General features: G+C 38.4%; 1 protein-coding gene across 5 annotated transcripts in view; it reads left to right on the forward strand.

The window, feature by feature from the left end:
* Positions 1–875: 875 nt before the first annotated feature.
* Positions 876–20992, forward strand: part of DNAJC13 (DnaJ heat shock protein family (Hsp40) member C13) — a 124700-nt gene continuing 104583 nt past the window's right edge. For 4 of the 5 annotated variants that reach the window (XR_450889.3, XM_007180932.3, XM_007180931.3 and 1 more), the window contains exon 1: positions 876–1049. The gene's annotated coding sequence lies outside the window, so the exon portion shown is untranslated. Of the gene's footprint in view, positions 1050–5146; positions 5224–7380; positions 7509–20992 lie in introns of all 5 variants that reach the window. The other variant, XM_057545165.1, reaches the window with a different exon arrangement.

The raw sequence follows: 20992 nt of genomic DNA on the forward strand, positions 1-20992 counted from the left end.
CTCTTTTCTCTAACCTGATTCCCCTCCCCCAGCGTCCATATACGTTCAGGGCGATAGCATCGAAGGTACAGGTCCTAGAGTGAGATTGCTTGGGTCCACTGCTGTGGAGAGGGACCTCAATTTATCTGCAAAACAAAGATAATTCCTACTTCACAGAGTTGAGGATTAACTAAGTAAACCCGTGATCAGCAATAAAAGGGAGCTATCAGTATTACTATTCTGGCACTCCCACCAGCAAAAGGCTGTCGGTATTTCCGAAGCTTTGGTCTCCGTGACTTCCCAAACCAACCGATATTTAAACCCTTTTCAGCTGTCTTCTGGGAGTCTCAACAGCAAGTGAAACTGCCGGCTCGCGATCCACCAAACCGGGTATAGACTGCCTCGCGGATACTCCATGGCATTTGAAGTCAAGACTGGGTAAATGCTTTAAAACAAGACCTCAAGGGATTAGGAGTGCAAAACCCGTGCCGCGTGACGACCACTGGCGGGACTCAGCCACACGCTGACAGGCGGGTTCCCTTCACGCGCTGCATGGACTCCAAATCCCACTGCCGGCCTCGACCTTCTGCGCATGTGTAGCTGCATTGAGGGAGGAGGGCGGGCGGACCAGCCGGCGGAGTAGCCGGCGGAACGCGGATTTCACTGAAAGTGGGCGAATAAGACGCGGAGGGCTGGATGCGAGAGGGCGGGGCAGAAAGCGGAAGAATTGAAATCAGCTGACCGGGTCTTGTGACAGTCTGGGCGGGGGCGACGCAGGCGTATTGGAACGCGGTCGCTCAAAGCCTGAGCGAAGATGGCGGCCTCCAGAGTGAGCCTCTGAGAGGCAGAGGGAGGAGGCGGAGGAGGCGGAGGGGGCGCAGGGGTCGGAGGGGGCGGGGAGGCAGCGCCGCCGCGGCATCAGGACCCCGCGGGAGCGGAGCTACCGGGCCCCCGCGGGGGAAAGGGGAAGTGGTGAGGGGGAGGAGGCCGGAGGGCGCCTCATCCCACTCTGGACGTTGAGCCGGCGGCGGGAGGAGCTCGGGCTGGAGCCTCTCCAGCCTCCCGCGAAGGTAAATCACTACGGGCACCGGACTCTGGCTCTGCTTTACCCCCTCGCCACGCCGCGGGGACTTGGGGGACCAACAGCAGGGAGAAGGAGGGGTGGTGTCTGGGTCGCAACTTCCTTCAGTTAAGGAAAGCAGATTACCCTCCCCCCAGATTGCTGGTCTGGTTCCTGTCCTCCGACCCCGCCCGCCCCCCGCGGTTCTGAGTGACAGTCGCCCAGGGCCCTGCCTTGTTCAGCCCCACCCCTCTTTTCGCCTCGTTTTCTGGTTTTCTACCCACCACGGTCCCCCACTCCACTCTGCACATCCTTACCCTACACAGCCCTTATTCCTCTCTGGGCTCCGCCCTCGGGATTCCCTTCCAGCTTCCTAGTCTGAGCAGTCTTCCCGCTGGAGGCCGGGAACTCGTTTCCTTGGGTGGGCGACCCTCCTTCCTCCCATGCCCTGCATAGACTTTATTTGCTTAGCTTTGTTTCGTTTTGTTAGGAACTGGGGAGCATCCGTGTGGTTTCTTCTCCAGTCCTTCCCTTATCCAAAATGAAGTTTTCGTCCACAGCTTTTCCTTTTTGCAAGGTAGCTTATTCACAGGGGCCTTTCCTTCGCTGCTGTGATTTTGCCTCTGAATGCGGCCTTTGGAGTGGACGAAATAGGACTTAAACGCTCAGGGAAGTGGCTGTTAAACGCGGATTTGACTTAGTGCACTTAAGAAGAGTGTATTCCCTTAAATTGTCTCCTTACTGTAGGATGTTAAGTTAACCACTCTTGTCTTGAGATTGTTACCTTTATCATTTGCTTAGGGGAGAAAATTAGAAATCTTCCCCAGATGTGGTGATGGTTTCCTGAAGTAATGATTTCTCAATTCCCCTCTCTGCTTTTCCTTTTGACCCGACCTTGATTTCTCTCAGGGCCTCTCTACCTGATGCTGTTGCCTCACTGTGAAGGACTTTATACTGTAGGGTTATTTTGAGCGTCTTGGAATATAGTGTCTTGGGTAAAAAGTTAAATTTCAGAATATTTCTTCAGGACCTGTCCCGAGGATTGTCTTACTGTGTTTTCTTTCTTGCTTGATGGATCTGGTAGATTTCTAGGTTTGAAAGTACTGTCTGCAGAGTTTAAGGAAATTACTCACGGTTGTCAGGTTTTGTAGTTATGTTACCAGTACTCTGTGAGTTTATGGGAATATGAAACAGAACTTGCCTTTAAAAAAAAAAAAAAAAGGACATTTAGAGAATTACTTGTCAGTAATTGGGTATCCCCAAAAGGCTTGATTTCACTATTCTTTAGAAAGTGCTTTATTGTTTGACTTAATTTAGCATATAACGTAAGATCTTGTTAACATTTTAAATGTAATGTGAAACAGTTTAAGCAGCTATATCTCAAACTTGGCTTTTGCGGTTAATATCACAATGGAACATAAGTCCATACTTGTTTAGAAGTATTACATTATACTCCTTGTTTGAAAACAGGAAGTAAAACATATTAAGGGAGGAAAAGAGGAGTCAGAAGGTTAAGAGATAGGAATGTAAAGCTGTAGTTCAGTTCATGGAAAATACCACAATTTGTATTCCACTGGGAGGTAATGGATATTCCTGTTTTTCTAAAGTGGCAGTAGTAAATAGTCTAAAATATATGAATGGTATGAGAGGAAAAGTTATGGAATTATGGAAAGCATAAATTCTTATTTGTAAGAATTAACTTTATCCACAAATAAATGGAAGGTGGTTGCTTAGGTGGACGGAAACAATACTAGCTTTATTACTGAATTTGTAAAAAGGTTGGTAGTGGAGTCAGGTTCTCAGTAGCTGTTAAATTCTGCTTGAAATAAAATGTTTTAACTAATTTGACTCCATTCCTCAACCAGTTCTATTTACACAGGTGAATCTGAGGTTTCCTTCGCACATACCTTTCCCCTTTTTCTCTGATTGAAGTACTTAAAATTGGTAAATAGAAGCAAGGCTAAGCAGATAAACTAGCAAAAATTTTGTTGCTACTAATACTGTAGTTTTAGGCCTAAATGTTAACTGTAATACTTATTAGTGGTTAAAGGGGAGTTGTTTTGAAAGAGATCCTTTAAGCCAGTGTTTCTCAACTTTATCAAACCCAATAAAGGCCAACTTTTTATTTCAAATAATTAGTAACAGCCCCTTTACTATCCTGAAATAATAGTTTATAAATAATATAACCACCTTCTGGCTTTGGCCCTGGGACAAAAAGAAGCTTTGCTTCCACTGTTAGAACAAAAAAGAACTGGACTAACTTCAAATACATGACTTTTTTTTTTTTTTTTTGAAACCTATTGAATAGCTGAGGCCACAGAGCAGACCACTGGCCCAAAGTTTAAGGAGAGAAAGAGTATGTATGTATGAACTCACATTCACCTTCAGTAGACACAGCTGGACACTGTTAAGAAGTGTTCAGCTAAAATAGCTGACAAGAAAAGGAAGCCTGGGTGCACCTTCTTCCAATCTCTTTACCTACAAACCTCACTGGGTACTCCTAGAAAAGACTGGGTTGAGCTCTGGGGAGTGTCTGCTGTGGTGCTGACCTAGAGGAGAAGAGCAGCAGAACTTTCTGGAGGGGCAAGAAAACTGTGCTCTGAGTCTTCTCCTCTGTCTCTTCTATGGAACAAAAGCCTTAATCTGTGGAGGGAAGAGCATCTTTGCTAGCAGGCCCTGTTGGTGAGCATTCATTGAGCTGGGGGAAGACAAAACTAGGGGGAAAGAATCTTTTTTGGGGGGAGGGGCACTGAGCCCAAAACTGCAGCCTGGGGAAACAGGAAGATCCTGTGATCCAGAGACACAGTGTATGTCTAAGAGTAAACCTTAATCAGAACAACAGAGACTGTACCCCCAACTCACTGCCATCAAGCTAAGAAGCTGTGAATAATAAGCAACTGCAAAATACTACAAGGTGCAGAACAAGATTATGCAAAGAGGCTCAGGGCAAAGAATCAAATAGACATTGCTTTAGTAAACCATCCCCCACCATAGGCACAAGCTATTCTGTAGATATTCGAAGCCTGTGGTACACTGAGGATAACCGTAGCAACAGCAAAATCATGAACCCAGCCCAACTCCTAACACCCAGCACTAAAGACCTAGCAAAGAAAAGGTGTGCCCATTTCCTGTCACAAAAATTATTTACCTCTATCTCTACTGTCTTATACATGTCCAGCTTTCAACAAAAAATTCAACAAGTCATACAAAAGGCAAAAAAAATTCCCAAGAGAAAGAGCAATCATCAGAAATACTCTTTGATTAATACAGATGCTACTATCTGGTAAGGAATTTAAAATGACTATAATTAATATGTTAAAGGTATGAACAAAAAGTGGACAATGTACAAGATCAGGTGGGTAATTTCAGCTGAGAGACAGAAACTATAAGAAAGAATCAAAAGGAAATGTTGGAAGTTTCATTACATAGTAAAGAGCTGCAGAATGCCTTTGGGCTCATCAATAGATTTGACACAACCAAGGAAAGAATCAGTGAACTTGTAGATGTCAGAAATTATCCAACTGAAACAAAAAAAGAGTTCAAAAAAAGAACAAGATCTTGGGGATAATATCAAACATTTATTATAAATATATGCATAGTTGGAATCCCAGAAGAGAACAGAGCAGAAGAAATATTGAAATATTTGAGGAAATAATAGAAAATTTCCCCAAATTAATGTCAGACATCAAACCACAGGTGCAAGAAGCTTAGAGAACACCAAGCAGGATAAATACCTGCCCCTTAAAAAACCCACACAAAACACACCTAGACATAACAAATTCAAGCTGATGTAAACAAAGGACAAAGAGAAACTCTTGAAAGTAGCCAAAGAGAAGCATTACAGAGGAACAAAGGTAAGAGTTACAGCAGAGAAACCATGCAATCAAGAAGACAACTGAGTGACAACTTTAAAGTACTGAAAGAAAAAACAGTAAGATATAAAAAATGAAGACAAAATATAGATACTCTGAAAAGCCATGAGAATTCAAAGTATAATCTCTCAGTTTATATGATATATGCATTCCTGGAAAATTATGTGCATATTAAACTGCAAAACATACTTTGTGATTTGTATTTTTTTTTTTTTTTTTTTTTTTTTTTTTACAGTGAAAGAAGGTTTATTCAGGGAGAAATACACTCCATAGACAGAGTGTGGGCCATCTCTGAAGGCAAGAGGCACCAGGGTATGGGGTTGTCACTTTTCATAGGGGTGGGTAATTTCATAGGTAATTTCATGAGTAGGGGGAGTATTCTAGCTATCTGGGGGAAGGGGTGGGGATTTCCAGGAATTGGACCACTGCCCACTTTTTGACCTTTTATGGTCGGCCTTGGAACTGTCATGGCGCCTGTGCGTGTGTCATTTAGAGTGCTGGTGTGTTACAATGAGCATATATTGAGGCTCAAGGTCTAGTGGAAGTCGACTTGTCTGCCATCTTGGACCTAGTTGGTTCTAACCAGTTTATGTCGTGTCCTTGGGCTATGTCATTCTTTTTTTTTTTTTTTTTTTTTTTTTAAATTAATTTTTTGTTGCAAAAACAATAATGTAAACACAATCATTTCATTTAAAAAAAATGTGATTTGTATTTTAACATAAAACTAAATTCTGGGGTTAACTATAAATAGGCTTTTATCTATGTGAATGACCACTTGGATATTTGAAAGTCACTTGAGGACAATTCTTCAATCTATGGGACTGTCTTATACATTGAGGGATATCTAGCCCCATCCACTAAATCCTAGTAGTTTCTAATCATAGTGTCTCAAGGATCAGCATTCCCCCCACCCCCCCGCAACCATTACTTTAATTCAGAATTTTAATCAGTGTTTTCAGCACGTTTTTCTGCTTCAGCAGTGCTTATCACATGCCAGTCAGTAACGTCTCTTGTCATATGGTGTGATTCTTAGTTCTGGGAACTCCTTTGAGAATCACTGATTTAGGGGATATCTTTGTAGCAAGTAACTTAAGCCAACATGATTGTGATCATTTTTGCAAACTTAAGACACAGTTACCTGTGCAAAGTTACATTTAAGTATGGTTCAGTCAATAAAGCTGAGCATAATTTGCTAGTAGTTCTTTTCAGATGCTCTTAAGTTTATTCAGCAGCCTACATATTTGAGTTTTACTTGTACTTTTATGGACTACTTAAGAGGAAGAGTGATCTCTAAAATAAAGTCTGAAATCAGTGGGGTTTTTATAGTTTCAGAACTTAAGTTGCCCTTAGAAGTAGGCCACACTGCTTAAGCAGTGTTCACATATTTAGCACATGCTATATATGGTAATATTGGTAATTGGTAATATCATTTTTGCAATTGATCAATAAGAATTTGACCTTTTGATGAACAAATTGAAAACAAAATCTGTAAAGCAATCTAAATTATTTTAATGTTCTGATTTTGCCAAGTATGGTTGTGAAACATAATGGAAGGATTGATAAGGTTATGATTGTAGGAGACTTTCTCTAATGTGTAATAAATTCTGTACTAATTATATTAAAATTTAAATTCTTTTACTAGTGCTGTGGGGTTTCTCTCTCCCTCAGACTTGTACAGAATATATTTTGGATGTTTATCAAATCTTAGAGTAGATAAGCCATTTCTTTCCCCAAACTAATAGGACTGGGTTTAATTTTAAAAGTAGAATTTTCCTTTTTTTTTTTTTTTTTTTAAGATAACTGGTAGACTTGGGAGTGTTCTGTAAACTGTGAAGCACTATGGCAGAGTTAGGAATAATAGGGATTTTTCGGAAAGGGCCAAACTAGAAGCCTGCGTGTTGTTGCTATTTGTATTGGGTGAAAGAAAAGGAAATTGCAGCCACTTAAACTCTTTGTCTTTTACTAGTATAAAGAGCACAGGGTTTGGGTATTAAGATGCTTACTGTAAAACTTTCTTCAAGTTATATTTGTTATATGCTTAGGAAATTTAGTCCCCCATTATGCGTTTACTATATTGTTAAGAAAAACAAGTTAAAACGTGGCATTTTTTACCATTAGGGTCTATTTAGCATATTAGAGCAAGGTTATTAAGTGCCTGTTGGTGAGCTGACGAACAGTTTATTGAACTAGTACATTTTGTTCTTGCATAAGCCAAGTTAGCTTCAAAGATAAAATGAAATAGAAATTGTGTCTAGAAAGTTTTAAGAATGTGTGCAAACTAAAAATGTGTAAGTGATCAGTACCACTGATTTCACAGAATTGCTTAAGTGAACACATTTCTTAGTTGGTTTTTTGTTTGTTTTTCTCCAGGTGAATATTTTAAGGCATTTTTAAGTTTTGGAAAGGGAAGAGTCATAACCATGCATCTTTCCTGGCAAAAACATTAATTTTTTTTTTTTTTTACAACAGATAGAGGTCTATTTTGTGAGAAATAAGAATTATTCCCTCAGATTGAATCTAAAATATGAAGAGATAGGTATCTTTTTCAATATCTGATTTACATTGAAGAAAAAAGGCCAGCAAAATTAACTGCTATGGTATGTATGCTTGCTTCTCCACCCATTGAGATCATATTAAGTGTTTCTTCAGATTTAGGGGTTGCTTTTGAATTTCTCTTGCCCTTTTATTTCATGCATATATATTCAGTTTCTAATTGGAGAGGAATGGATTTTTTTTAAAGAGAATGGGGGGATCTTAGATTATTTTGCCCTATGGTGGCAGAAGTATTTGAAAGTTTATGTTAATGTGGCAGACAGTTCAGAGGTTTCAATGTTGTAACTCCTGGGCAATTATTTGGAGATGTGATTGTCAGCTGAAATTTGGTGTTACCACTGGCTTTCTTACCACATTTATTTCTGGAGTTATCAGGTTCTTCAGCAAGTTAAGAAAGCTAAGATAGGGTGTACTAAAACCTTACTTTGTGATCTATTTTATAGCTGTTTAAAGATCCCTGTATGGTAGGTGTCATACACATTACTGATTTGTTGTTTATTTAGAAGGAAATGCTTTTGCCTATACTTGAGTTATATATTAAAACATGAAAATTAAAAATTAAAAAAGAGGATTAAGGTTCATATCAGTTTTCTTTCATACACAGCACATTCTAAGATAGTCTAGTTGTAGCTTTTTAATGTGGGTAAAAATTAATGTTCTGTTAACCATTTATATTTTTTACCTTTTATTTGAAACTGAACTAACCTAGTGATATAATTCACTTAGGTTTTGAATCCAGTTACAAATAAAACTAGGTCTTTAAGAAGCCAGTAATAAGGGATTCTCTCTTCCGTCATTACTAAGGATTAGCCTTTGCCTTAGCAGTCGTTCTCCTTCCCCCTGCATTTTCAGTAAGATATAGATGTATGAGGAAGTATTAAGTTCATAAATTAGTTTCTATCATGTGAATGTCTACCATATTTTCAGGTGTAGTTTTACAGTGTAGCAGAGAAACAGTGTTTCTTTTGTAGGAGAGTTTGGTCAGAAAAGAAAGGCAAATGTAGTTTTCCCCCAACTTAAAAGTTTTCACCTATAGCCAAGTTGAAAGAAATTTACATTAGGCACCCATATATTCACCTCCAAGATTTTCATATTAATATCTTGCTATATACTCGATTTATCGCGTATCTATCCATCTTTCTATTCACCTTATTTTTTGATGCATTTCAAGACAACCTCATGTTTTTAATTCATTATTTGAGAGCAGAGTTAATGATGAAAGAGTTCATTCTTTCATTTTATAGACTCAAGCTGGAAAGTTAGTATCTTATCTGCTCTCTGGAAGTTGTCATATTTGTGTAAAAATCATTTCCAGTTGGTCATGCAAAATGTATGCTTTGAAGGCAAGTAGCCTTGATTAAAGCCAATTCCTTCATTCATTCACTAGTGTATTATTTTTCTGAGCATACTCATTCATCCCTGGCTAAATAAGTGCTCTGTTTGAGTTTTTACTTAACACAAGCCATGCACATAGACTTAATTTTGCTATGTGTGCAAATTCTTTTTCTTATAGCCTGGCTGAAATCTGCTTGGGTGCTTGTGGTGTTGAGTCCCTTCATTCTGCTTTTTGTTCTTAGTGTCATTTTGATGTAGTCTCCTCTCATTGGACTCTCAAATCCTGCAATTTTTTGTCAAAATCATACCGTCCAAAAGATTGTTCTCATTTTATCCATAAATGATCTTAAATGGATTGTCAGTTTTGCTGCCAGTAATAAATTAAAGAATGTGAGAATGTTAAGTGTTATTTGAAAGCATGAAGCAAGGGAGCTCATTGAAAAAGGTGAATCTAGCCAAAATGCCTGTTAACTTGAATTTGACTTTTTAACCCTTAGTACAGTTCTCTCAAAAGAACAAACTGAGAAGTTGCAGAAAAGCTCTGTTGGTGGTGTAATATTAGGATATAGAATAAGAATAAGTGAAGCCAACTTTAGAGTTTAAGTGAAGCAAAATTACAGGGACTTCCCTGGTGGTACAGTGGTTAAGAATCTGCCTGCCAATGCAGGGTACATGGGTTCGATCCCTGGTCTGGGAAGATCCCACATGCCGCGGAGCAGCTAAGCCCGTGTGCCACAACTACTGAGCCTGCATGCCCTAGAGCCCGTGTGCTGCAACTACTGAGCCTGCGCGCCTAGAGCCCGTGCTCTGCAACAAGAGAAGCCACCGCAATGAGGAGCCTGCGTGCCACAATGAAGAGTAGCCCCAGCTCGCCACAACTAGAGAAAAGCCCCTGCGCAGCAGCAAAGACCCAACGCAGCCAAAAATAAATAAAACTAAAAAAAAATTAGAGATACTTTCAATGTGATTTACTTACAAAGGGCATGTAAACTTGAGTTTTTCTCATCAAAAAGGTCTTTGAGAATTTGAAGTGGGACAGTCCTGCAGGGAAGGAGATGAAATTTAAGCGGTAATTAGTTTGAACAGATAAATTCTTGCTAATTTGAATAGCACCTTAGCAACTGGCAGGATGGCAAATGCTGATGATACAGCTGCTACCAATTTTTACACTTTTTTACCTGGACAATTTGTTATTTTTTATGGAATATGCCTATAAATGACTTATGGTATTATGCTATTATGCTTGATGCTAGAAATTCTGCATATTTTTCATCACTGTTAATGGGAATTATGGTTGCTTATGAGTTTTTGCCTATAAGCAACAGTTCTAGAACCACTTTTAGAGCTTATTTAAGAACAATACAGAGGAGATAATTGAATGGGGAGTAAATTATTTTTATGGAGTTTTATGGAAACTTTTTTCCCAACAGTTTCATAAGCTATAACTTATAGGCATCAAACATAAATTTAAAAACATTAGGTTGGTTTCAGGTAAAGAAGCATTTCTAAGAGCTGAAATTCCAAATGCCTAAGTGGGAGATATTTTATTTATTTATTTATTTATTTATTTAATTTTTTTTAACGTCTTTATTGGAGTATAATTGCTTTACAATGGTGTGTTAGTTTCTGCTTTATAACAAAGTGAATCAGTTATACATATACATACGTTCCCATATCTCTTCCCTCTTGTGTCTCCCTCCCTCCCACCCTCCCTATCCCACCCCTCTAGGTGATCACAAAGTACCAAGCTGATCTCCCTGTGCTATGCGGCTGCTTCCCACTAGCTATCTATTTTACATTTGGTAGTGTATGTATGTCCATGCCACTCTCTCACCCTGTCACATCTTACCCCTCCCCCTCCCCATATCCTCAAGTCCATTCTCTAGTAGGTCTGTGTCTTTATTCCCATCTTGCCACTAGGTTCTTCATGACCTTTTTTTCTTTTTTTTTCCCTTAGATTCCATATATATGTGTTAGCATACTGTATTTGTTTTTCTCTTTCTGACTTACTTCACTCTGTATGACAGACTCTAATTCCATCCACCTCACTACAAATACCTCCATTTCGTTTCTTTTTATGGCTGAGTAACATTCCATTGTATATATGTGCCACATCTTCTTTATCCATTCATCCGATGATGGACACTTAGGTTGCTTCCATGTCCTGGCTATTGTAAATAGAGTAGCAGTGAACATTTTGGTACATGAGTCTTTTTGAATTGTGGTTTTCTCAGGGTATATGCCCAGTAGTGGGATTGCTGGGTCGTATGGTAGTTCTATTTGTAGTTTTTTAAGGAACCTCCATACTGTTCTCCATAGTGGCTGTATCAATTTACATTCCCACCAACAGTGCAAGAGTGTTCCATTTTCTCCACACCCTCTCCAGCATTTATTGTTTCCAGGTTTTTTGATGATGGCCATTCTGACCGGTGTGAGATGATACCTCATTGTAGTCTTGATTTGCATTTCTCTAATGATTAATGATGCTGAGCATTCTTTCATGTGTTCGTTGGCAATCTGTATGTCTTCTTTGGAGAAATGTCTATTTAGGTCTTCTGCCCAGTTTTGGATTGGGTTGTTTGTTTTTTTGTTATTGAGGTGCATGAGCTGCTTGTAAATCTTGGAGATTAATCCTTTGTCAGTTGCTTCATTTGCAAATATTTTCTCCCATTCTGAGGGTTGTCTTTTGGTCTTGTTTATGGTTTCCTTTGCTGTGCAAAAGCTTTTAAGTTTCATTAGGTCCCATTTGTTTATTTGTGTTTTTATTTCCATTTCTCTAGGAGTTGGGTCAAAAAGGATCCTGCTGTGATTTATGTCATAGAGCGTTCTGCCTATGTTTTCCTCTAAGAGTTTGATAGTGTCTGGCCTTACACTTAGGTCTTTAATCCATTTTGAGTTTCTTTTTGTGTATGGTGTTAGGGAGTGTTCTAATTTCATACTTTTACATGTACCTGTCCAGTTTTCCCAGCAGCACGTATTGAAGAGGCTGTCCTTTCTCCAGTGTATATGCCTGCCTCCTTTATCAAAGATAAGGTGACCATATGTGCGTGGGTTTATCTCTGGGCTTTCTATCCTGTTCCATTGACCTATGTTTCTGTTTTTGTGCCAGTACCAAACTGTCTTGATTACTGTAGCTTTGTAATACAGTCTGAAGTCAGGGAGCCTGATTCCTACAGCTCCATTTTTTGTTTTCAAGATTGCTTTGGCTATTCGGGGTCTTTTGTGTTTCCATACAAATTGTGAAATTTTTTGTTCTAGTTCTGTGAAAAATGCCATTGGTAGTTTGATAGGGATTGCATTGAATCTGTAGATTGCTTTGGGTAGTAGAGTCTTTTTCACAATGTTGATTCTTCCAATCCAAGAACATGGTACATCTCTCCATCTATTTGTATCATCTTTAATTTCTTTCATCAGTGTCTTATAGTTTTCTGCATACAGGTCTTTTGTCTCCTTAAGTAGGTTTATTCCTAGATATTTTATTCTTTTTGTTGCAGTGGTAAACGGGAGTGTTTTCTTAATTTCACTTTCAGATTTTTCATCATTAGTGTATAGGAATGCAAGAGATTTCTGTGCATTAATTTTGTATCCTGCTACTTTACCAAATTCATTGATTAGTTATAGTAGTTTTCTGGTAGCATCTTTAGGATTCTTTATGTATAGGATCATGTCATCTGCAAACAGTGACAGTTTTACTTCTTCTTTTCCGATTTGCATTCCTTTTATTTCTTTTTCTTCTGTGATTGCTGTGACTAACACTTCCAGAACTATGTTGAATAATAGTGGTGAGAGTGGGCAACCTTGTCTTGTTCCTGATCTTAGTGGAAACGGTTTCAGTTTTTCACCATTGAGGACAGTGTTGGCTGTGGGTTTCTCATATATGGCCTTTATTATGTTGAGGAAAGTTCCCTCTATGCCTACTTTCTGCAGGGCTTTTATCATAAATGGATGTTGAATTTTGTCGAAAGCTTTCTCTGCATCTATTGAGATGATCATATGGTTTTTCTCCTTCAATTTGTTAATATGATGTATCACGTTGATTGATTTGCGTATATTGAAGAATCCTTGCATTCCTGGAATAAACCCCACTTGATCATGGTGTATGATCCTTTTAATGTGCTGTTGGATTCTGTTTGCTAGTATTTTGTTGAGGATTTTTGCATCTGTGTTCATCAGTGTTATTGGCCTGTAGTTTTCTTTCTTTGTGGCATCTTTGTCTGCTTTCGGTATCAGGGTGATGGTGGCCTCATAGAAGGAGTTGGAGAGTGTTCCTTCCTCTGCAATATTTTGGAAGAGTTTGAGAAGGATAGGTGTTAGCTCTTCTCTAAATGTTTGATAGAGTTCGCCTGTGAAGCCATCTGGTCCTGGGCTTTTGTTTGTTGGAAGATTTTTAATCACATTTTCAATTTCAGTGCTTGTGATTGGTCTGTTCATACTTTGTATTTCTTCCTGGTTCAGTCTCGGCAGGTTGTGCATTTCTAAGAATTTGTCCATTTCTTCCAGGTTGTCCATTTTATTGGCATAGAGTTGCTTGTAGTAATCTCTCATGATCCTTTGTATTTCTGCAGTGTCAGTTGTTACTTCTCCCTTTTCATTTCTGATTCTATTGATTTGAGTCTTCTCCCTTTTTCTCTTGATGAGTCTGGCTAATGGTTTATGAATTTTGTTTATCTTCTCAAAGAACCAGCTTTTAGTTTTATTGATCTTTGCTATTGTCGCCTTCATTTCTTTTTCATTTATTTCTGATCTGATCTTTATGATTTCTTTCCTTCTGCTAGCTTTGGGGTTTTTTTGTTCTTCGTTCTCTAATTGCTTTAGGTGCAAGGTTAGGTTGTTTATTCGAGTTGTTTCCTGTTTCTTGATGTAGGCTTGTATTGCTATAAACTTCCCTCTTAGAACTGCTTTTGCTGCATCTCATAGGTTTTGGGTCGTCGTGTCTCCATTGTCATTTGTTTCTAGGTATTTTTTGATTTCCCCTTTGATTTCTTTAGTGATCACTTCGTTATTAAGTAGTGTATTGTGTAGCCTCCATGTGTTTGTATTTTTTACAGATCTTTTCCTGTAATTGATATCTAGTCTTAAAGCATTGTGGTCGGAAAAGATACTTGATACGATTTCAATTTTCTTAAATTTACCAAGGCTTGATTTGTGACCCAAGATATGATCTATCCTGGAGAATGTTCTATGAGCACTTGAGAAAAATGTGTATTCTGTTGTTTTTGGGTGGAATGTCCTATAAATATCAATTAAGTCCATCTTGTTTAATGTATCATTTAAAGCTTGTGTTTCCTTATTTATTTTCATTTTGGATGATCTGTCCATTGGTGAAAGTGGGGTGTTACAGTCCCCTACTATGATTGTGTTACTGTCGATTTCCCCTTTTATGGCTGTTAGTATTTGCCTTATGTATTGAGGTGCTCCTATGTTGGGTGCATACATATTTACAATTGTTATACCTTCTTCTTGGATCGATCCCTTGATCATTGTGTAGTGTCCTTCTTTGTCTCTTGTAATAGTCTTTATTTTAAAGTCTATTTTGTCTGATAGGAGAATTGCCACTCCAGCTTTCTTTTGATTTCCATTTTCATGGAATATCTTTTTCCATCCCCTCACTTTCAGTCTGTATGTGTCCCTAGGTCTGAAGTGGGTCTCTTGTAGACAGCATATATACGGATATTGTTTTTGTATCCATTCAGCCAGTCTCTGTCTTTTGGTGGGAGCATTTAATCCATTTACATTTAGTGTAATTATCGATATGTATGTTCCTATTCCCATTTTCTTAAATGTTTTGGGTTTGTTTTTGTAGGTGTTTTCCTGCTCAGAGAAGTTCCTTTAGCATTTGTTGTAAAGCTGGTTTGGTGGTGCTGAACTCTCTCAGCTTTTGCTTGTCTGTAAAGGTTTTAATTTCTCCATCAAATCTGAATGAGATCCTTGCTGGGTAGAGTAATCTTGGTTGTAGGTTTTTCTCCTTCTCACTTTAAGTATATCCTGCCACTCCTTTCTGGCTTGCAGAGTTTCTGCTGAAAGATCAGCGGTTAACCTTATGGGGATTCCCTTGTGTGTTATTTGTTGTTTTTCCCTTGCTGCTTTTAATATGTTTTCTTTATATTTAATTTTTGATTGTTTGATTAATATGTGTGTTGGCATGTTTCTCCTTGGATTTATCCTGTATGGGACTCTCTGTGCTTCCAGGACTTGATTAACTATTTCCTTTCCCATATTAGGGAAGTTTTCAACTATAATCTCTTCAAATATTTTCTCAGTCCTTTCTTTTTCTCTTCTTCTTCTGGGACCCCTATAATTCAAATGTTGGTGCATTTAATGTTGTGCCAGAGGTCTCTGAGACTGTCCTCAGTTCTTTTCATTCTTTTTTCTTTATTCTGCTCTGCAGTAGTTATTTCCACTGTTTTATCTTCCAGGTCACATACCTGGTCTGCCTCAGTTATTCTGCTATTGATCCCTTCTAGAGTATTTTTAATTTCATTTATTGTGCTTTTCATCATTGCTTGGTTCCTCTTTAGTTCTTCTACGTCCTTGTTAAATGTTTCTTGCATTTTGTCTATTCTATTTCCAAGATTTTCGATCATCTTTACTATCATTATTCTGAATTCTTTTTCAGGTAGACTGCCTATTTCTTCTTCATTTGTTAGGTCTGGTGTGTTTTGACCCTGCTCCTTCATCTGCTGTGTGTTTTTCTGTCTTCTTATTTTGCTTATCTTACTGTGTTTGGGGTCTCCTTTTCATAGGCTGCTGGTTCATAGTTCCTGTTGTTTTTGGTACCTGTCCCCAGTGACTAAGGTTGGTTCAGTGGGTTGTGTAGGCTTCCTGGTGGAGGGGACTAGTGCCTGTGTTCTGGTGGATGAGGCTGGATCTTGTCTTTCTGGTGGGCAGGTCCACGTCTGGTGGTGTGTTTTGGGGTGTCTGTGCCCTTATTATGATTTTAGGCAGCCTCTCTGCTAATGGATGGGGCTGTGCTCCTGTCTTGCTAGTTGTTTGGCATAGGGTGTCCAGCACTGTAGCTTGCTGGTCGTTGAGTGAAGCTGGGTCTTGATGTTGAGATGGAGATCTCTCAGAGATTTTTGCTGTTTGGTATTACATGGAGCTGGGAGGTTTCTTGTGGACCAGTGTCCTGAAGTTGGCTCTCCCACCTCAGAGGCACAGCCCTGTTGCCTGCCTGGAGCACCAAGAGCCTTTCATCCACACAGCTCGGAATAAAAGGGAGAATAAATAGAAAAAGAGAAAGAAAGAGGATAAAATAAAATAAAATAAAGCTATTATAACAAAAAATAAGAAAAAACATGATTAAGGAAAATTTTATTAAGAAAAAAATTTTTAAAAGTTTTTAAAATACATTTATTAATTTTTATAATAAAAAAAGAAAAAAATTATTAAGAAAAAATTTATTAAGAAAAAAAATTTTAATTTTTTAAAATAAAAAGAAAAACAATTTTTTAAAAAATTGTTTAAATTTTTTTTTTTTTTATTTCCTCTCAATTTCATTGACTTAGATAAATGGAAGAAAATCAACTTCTTATAACCATGATACTTTTCAAAGACCTCTCCTATTTTTGAATGCTTATATTTTTCTGTTTCCTTTATGGTAGGTAGTGCCAGATTTATTTTAAGTAACAGTCAATATGATTTTTAGGATGTACATACATAAAATTGTATTGATGCTACACAGTCTGCTTCTTGATGAGAACTGGCATTTGTATACATGTTAAGTTTTCATAATGCAATACTAATACAGAAGTATGTAAAATAATTTTGTACTTCGAATTCAATTATATATAAGACCAGTAGCCTGATGTCGATTCTGCTATACTGTACATGATATAAGGATGACTGTGGGTATGTATTAAGAGACTTGATTGGAAGAGTCACAGCTCAATCATTATTCAAAGCAGAAAAATGACTAATCACTCATAACCTCTGTTTTTTTCCCATGTGGTAGAGGAAGAGCTTTTTTTTTTTTTTTCCCACACACACACACTGTATTTTATTTTTACAAGAGATAAATAGACTGACACCAAGCATTGTACATGGATGACCACAACAAAAGCAACAATGATTGCAATTACCAAACATGAAACACACTCATACTATGTCATAATATTGACATTCAGTCCAGTAATCCTCCACTGTAACAGCTCCTTTACTTTGCAGTGAAAATTGATTTGTATATTCTTTGCCTCTGAGTCCTTGTGGGATTTTTTTTTTTTAATTCAGACAGAAAGTCACAAAAATTATACTCATCCTCATCAGTTCACTCAGTCCCATGTAATTAATTTTTTTTTTCATCTTGATCTTTTGTTAGCACTTTTATGAGTTCATCAGTTTTTCATTAGAGTTCTGAAAATGCTTATTCATTCAGTTCAGCAGTACAGTCAGTTACCAGAAACCTGTACTTGTCAGAGTCTTTTCCATGAATTTCTTGAAGATGAAACCCTTTTATAGGAACATATTTGCAAAATCATCAGAGTACACCCAGAACTGTCTGTAAATGACAAAAGACTTAAAAATGACCACGGTTAAAGATTTGATGAAAGTTCATAATAATGCAGTTGACAAGAAAATTAGTTATTTCTGAGATATACATTTTAAAGTAATAACTAGGATTATTACTTATAACATTATACCAGAACATGTGAGATTTTTAGAAATTTCATGTAATGTCTGAAACATATTAACATATTTCCATACATATTTCCATACAAATAAAAATATAAGATTTTTAGAAATTTCATGTAATGTCTGAAACATTTATATTAACATATTTCCATACATATTTCCATACAAATATAAGATTTTTAGAAATTTCATGTAATGTCTGAAACATTTATATTAACATAACATTAACATTTTTAAAATAAAAAATAAGGAAAAATTTATTAAGAAAAAAATTTTTAAGTAAAAAAAAAAAAAAAAAAAACCAAAAACGGACGGACCAAACCCTAGGACAAATGGTGAAAGCAAAGCTATACAGACAAAATCTCACCCAGAAGCATACACATATACACTCAGAAAAAAAAGGAAAAGGGGAAAAATTAATATATCCTGCTCCCAAAGTCCACCTCCTGAATTTGGGATGATTCGTTGTCTATTCAGGTATTCAACAGATGCAGGTACATCAAGTTGTTTGTGGAGCTTTAATCCGCTGCTTCTGAGGCTGCTGAGAGAAATTTCCCTTTCTCTTCTTTGTTTGTACAGCTCCCAGGGTTCAGCTTTGGATTTGGACCTGCCTCTGCATGTGGGTCGCCTGAAGGTGTCTGTTCTTCGCTCACAGAGGACAGGGTTAAAGGAGCAGCTGCTTCGGGGGCTCTGGCTCACTGAGGCCGGGGGGAGGGAGGGGTACGGATGCGGGGCGAGCCTGTGGTGGCAGAGGCCAGCGTGACGTTGCAGCACCCTGAGGTGTGCCGTGTGTTCTCCCGGGGAAGTTGTCCCTGGATCACGGGAGCCTGGCAGTGGCGGGCTGCACAGGCTCCCGGGAGGGGCGGTGTGCATAGTGACCTGTGCTCGCACACAGGCTTCTTGGTGGCGGCAGCAGCAGCCTTAGCGTCTCATGCCTGCCTCTGGGGTCAGCGCTGATAGTCGCGGCTCACGCCCTGGAGCTCTTTTGGTGGCGCTCTGAATCCCCTCTCCTTGCGCACCGCGAAACAAAGAGGCAAGAAAAAGTCTCTTGCCTATTTGGCAGGTCCAGACTTTATCCCGGACTCCCTCCCAGCCAGCTGTGGTGCGCTAACCCCTTCAGGCTGTGTTCACGCCGCCAACCCCAGTCCTCTCCCTGCAATCCGACTGACCGAAGCCCGAGCCTCAGCTCCCAGCCCCCGCCTGCCCTGGCGTGTGAGCAGACAAACCTCTCGGGCTGGTGAGTGCTGCTCGACACGGATCCTCTGTGCGGGAATCTCTCCTCTTTGCCCTCCACACCCCTGTGGCTGCGCTCTCCTTCGTGGCTCCGAAGCTTCCCCCCTCTGCCACCCGCAGTCTCCGCCCGCAAAGGGGCTTCCTAGTGTGTGGAAACCTTTCCTCCTTTACAGCTCCCTCCCACTGGTGCAGGTCCCGTCCCTATTCTTTTGCCTCTGTTGTTTCTTTTTTTTCTTTTGCCCTACCCAAGTACGTGGGGAGTTTCTTGCCTTTTGGGAGGTCTGACGTCTTCTGCCAGCGTTCAGTGGGTGTTCTGTAGGAGCAGTTCCACGTGTAGCTGTATTTCTAATGTATCTGTGGGAAGGAAGGTGATCTCCATGTCTTAGTCTTCTGCCATCTTGCCCAGACCCCAGGGAGATATTTTAAATGTAGTAAATAAGATTGACTTGCAAAATAATAGTATTTTGTAGGAATAAAGTTGAAATAAAGAGAAGCTTATAGTTGGCTTAAGATGATATTTTAAAATGTCATCTATCATGGTTATCTTGGCTTTTTTATTTTTTCTTTTTAAAAACACTTTAGGAAAGAAATTGTAAAGAATAAAATAATAATAATGATAGTACCCTGATGTACTCCATCCAGTTTAAGAAATATGATATATTGGTATAGTTATTTTTGAATGAGCACATTAAAAACTATGAATACTGATTAAATCAATAGAACACTATTTTTGAAGGTAGAAATTCTGTGTGACATACTGGTGATATACATTGAATAGTACAAGGGCTGAAGTTAATAGATAAAAGACTTAGGATCAAGTAATTTAATAACAACTTTCCCTCCATAATGCCTTAAAAAGTACAGGGACCTGTAGAAAATCTTGAAAATGAAATAATAATACTCCAAAGAACTATTGCATATCTGGGGTAGTATATTTAAAGTACAGTAATAATTATTATGATTGCCAACAAAAATATTAAGTATATTTTTGAGTGCTTATTCTGACCCAGACATCACAGTAACCCCTTTATTCAATTATCTCACTTGGTCCTCACCATGGCCCTTTGAGACAGGTACTGTCATCCCTATTTTATAGATAAACTGTGATTCTGAGAAGTTAGGAAACTTTTGTTCAAGGTCATGCAGCCAGTAAATGGCAGTTATCACTAGTCTGTCTTTGACCATAAGTAATATTTTTAAAATTCACCACTTTTATCTTGGTGATAGCTTATTAAAACTACTTCGGCGTGTATCTTACTAACACTAGCTTCTTGTGCTCATCATTAGTTAATGTTTAGTGTGTGCGATAGCACCTCTAGTTATCTGTGCTACAGGGAGGTATTCCAAGTGGGTCTTCCTAGATTGAATTATCACTTGACCATGGCACTTGGGGGACCCCTAGACTTGCTTTTACTCATTTTCCAGTGGGTCTCTTGAAGTTGTTCCAACTCTCACTTTAAATGATATAGTCAAGCACAGAATATTCTTGTCTTATTTTTTCTGCATTTTTCTAATATCTGTGCATTACCATTATCCACTAGTGAGTTATCTGTGTGTCTAGAAATATTCTCATGGTCTGAAAGAGTTAATGCAGTTTCCACATCAATTACCTTCATTAGATGAAATGACTTTATCACAAAGTGGTTGAGGTTTTATTGAGCATATAAAATAGATTTACTTGAAAATGGAGAGGTTAATATTACACCATCGGGAAGTAGGTCCCAAACTATCTCATTAATCTGGTGGTTTTAAAAGCTCATTGTTTGTTAGAATAGTATTATTCTGTTGAATTCTCCTTAAAAATTATCCTGAAACCACATATTGGTAGCAGATTTCTGTTGTCATGTATTTGTTTTGAACACTTTGTTTTTTTAAAACAATGTAAGCTTATCTATAGATGGAAACATTTAAAATATTTATTTTTACATAGTAGAGTATTTCAGCATTGGCAACACCTTTTTTGTTTTATTTCTTTTGCCCTGTGTTAAGTACGGTAATTTGTTGCACTGCTTGAAATTGTGGGTTTCAAAGTTGTTTCCAACAAGTGCCTAATCATATTTCCAGGTGAAGATAATAACTGGAACCAGTTCTGAATTAATCTAGGAATGTGCTATTAATGATAAATCTGTAATTACATGGTCGGAATGAATTTATTTTGATTTCTAAATTTGAAGGAAGGTATTATAGTTAAGCTTAAGTATATAGAATGTGGAGTTAAGCAGGTTGAGTTCAAAAGCCTGGCCCAATCACTTACCAGTTGTTGTGACCTTAGAGAAGTGATTTAATTTCTCTAATTCTGTTTTCTTGTCAATAAAATGGGGATCATCATTCC

This window comes from Balaenoptera acutorostrata, chromosome 4 (genome assembly GCF_949987535.1).
Source record: "Balaenoptera acutorostrata chromosome 4, mBalAcu1.1, whole genome shotgun sequence".
In the NCBI taxonomy this organism is placed as follows: domain Eukaryota; kingdom Metazoa; phylum Chordata; class Mammalia; order Artiodactyla; family Balaenopteridae; genus Balaenoptera; species Balaenoptera acutorostrata.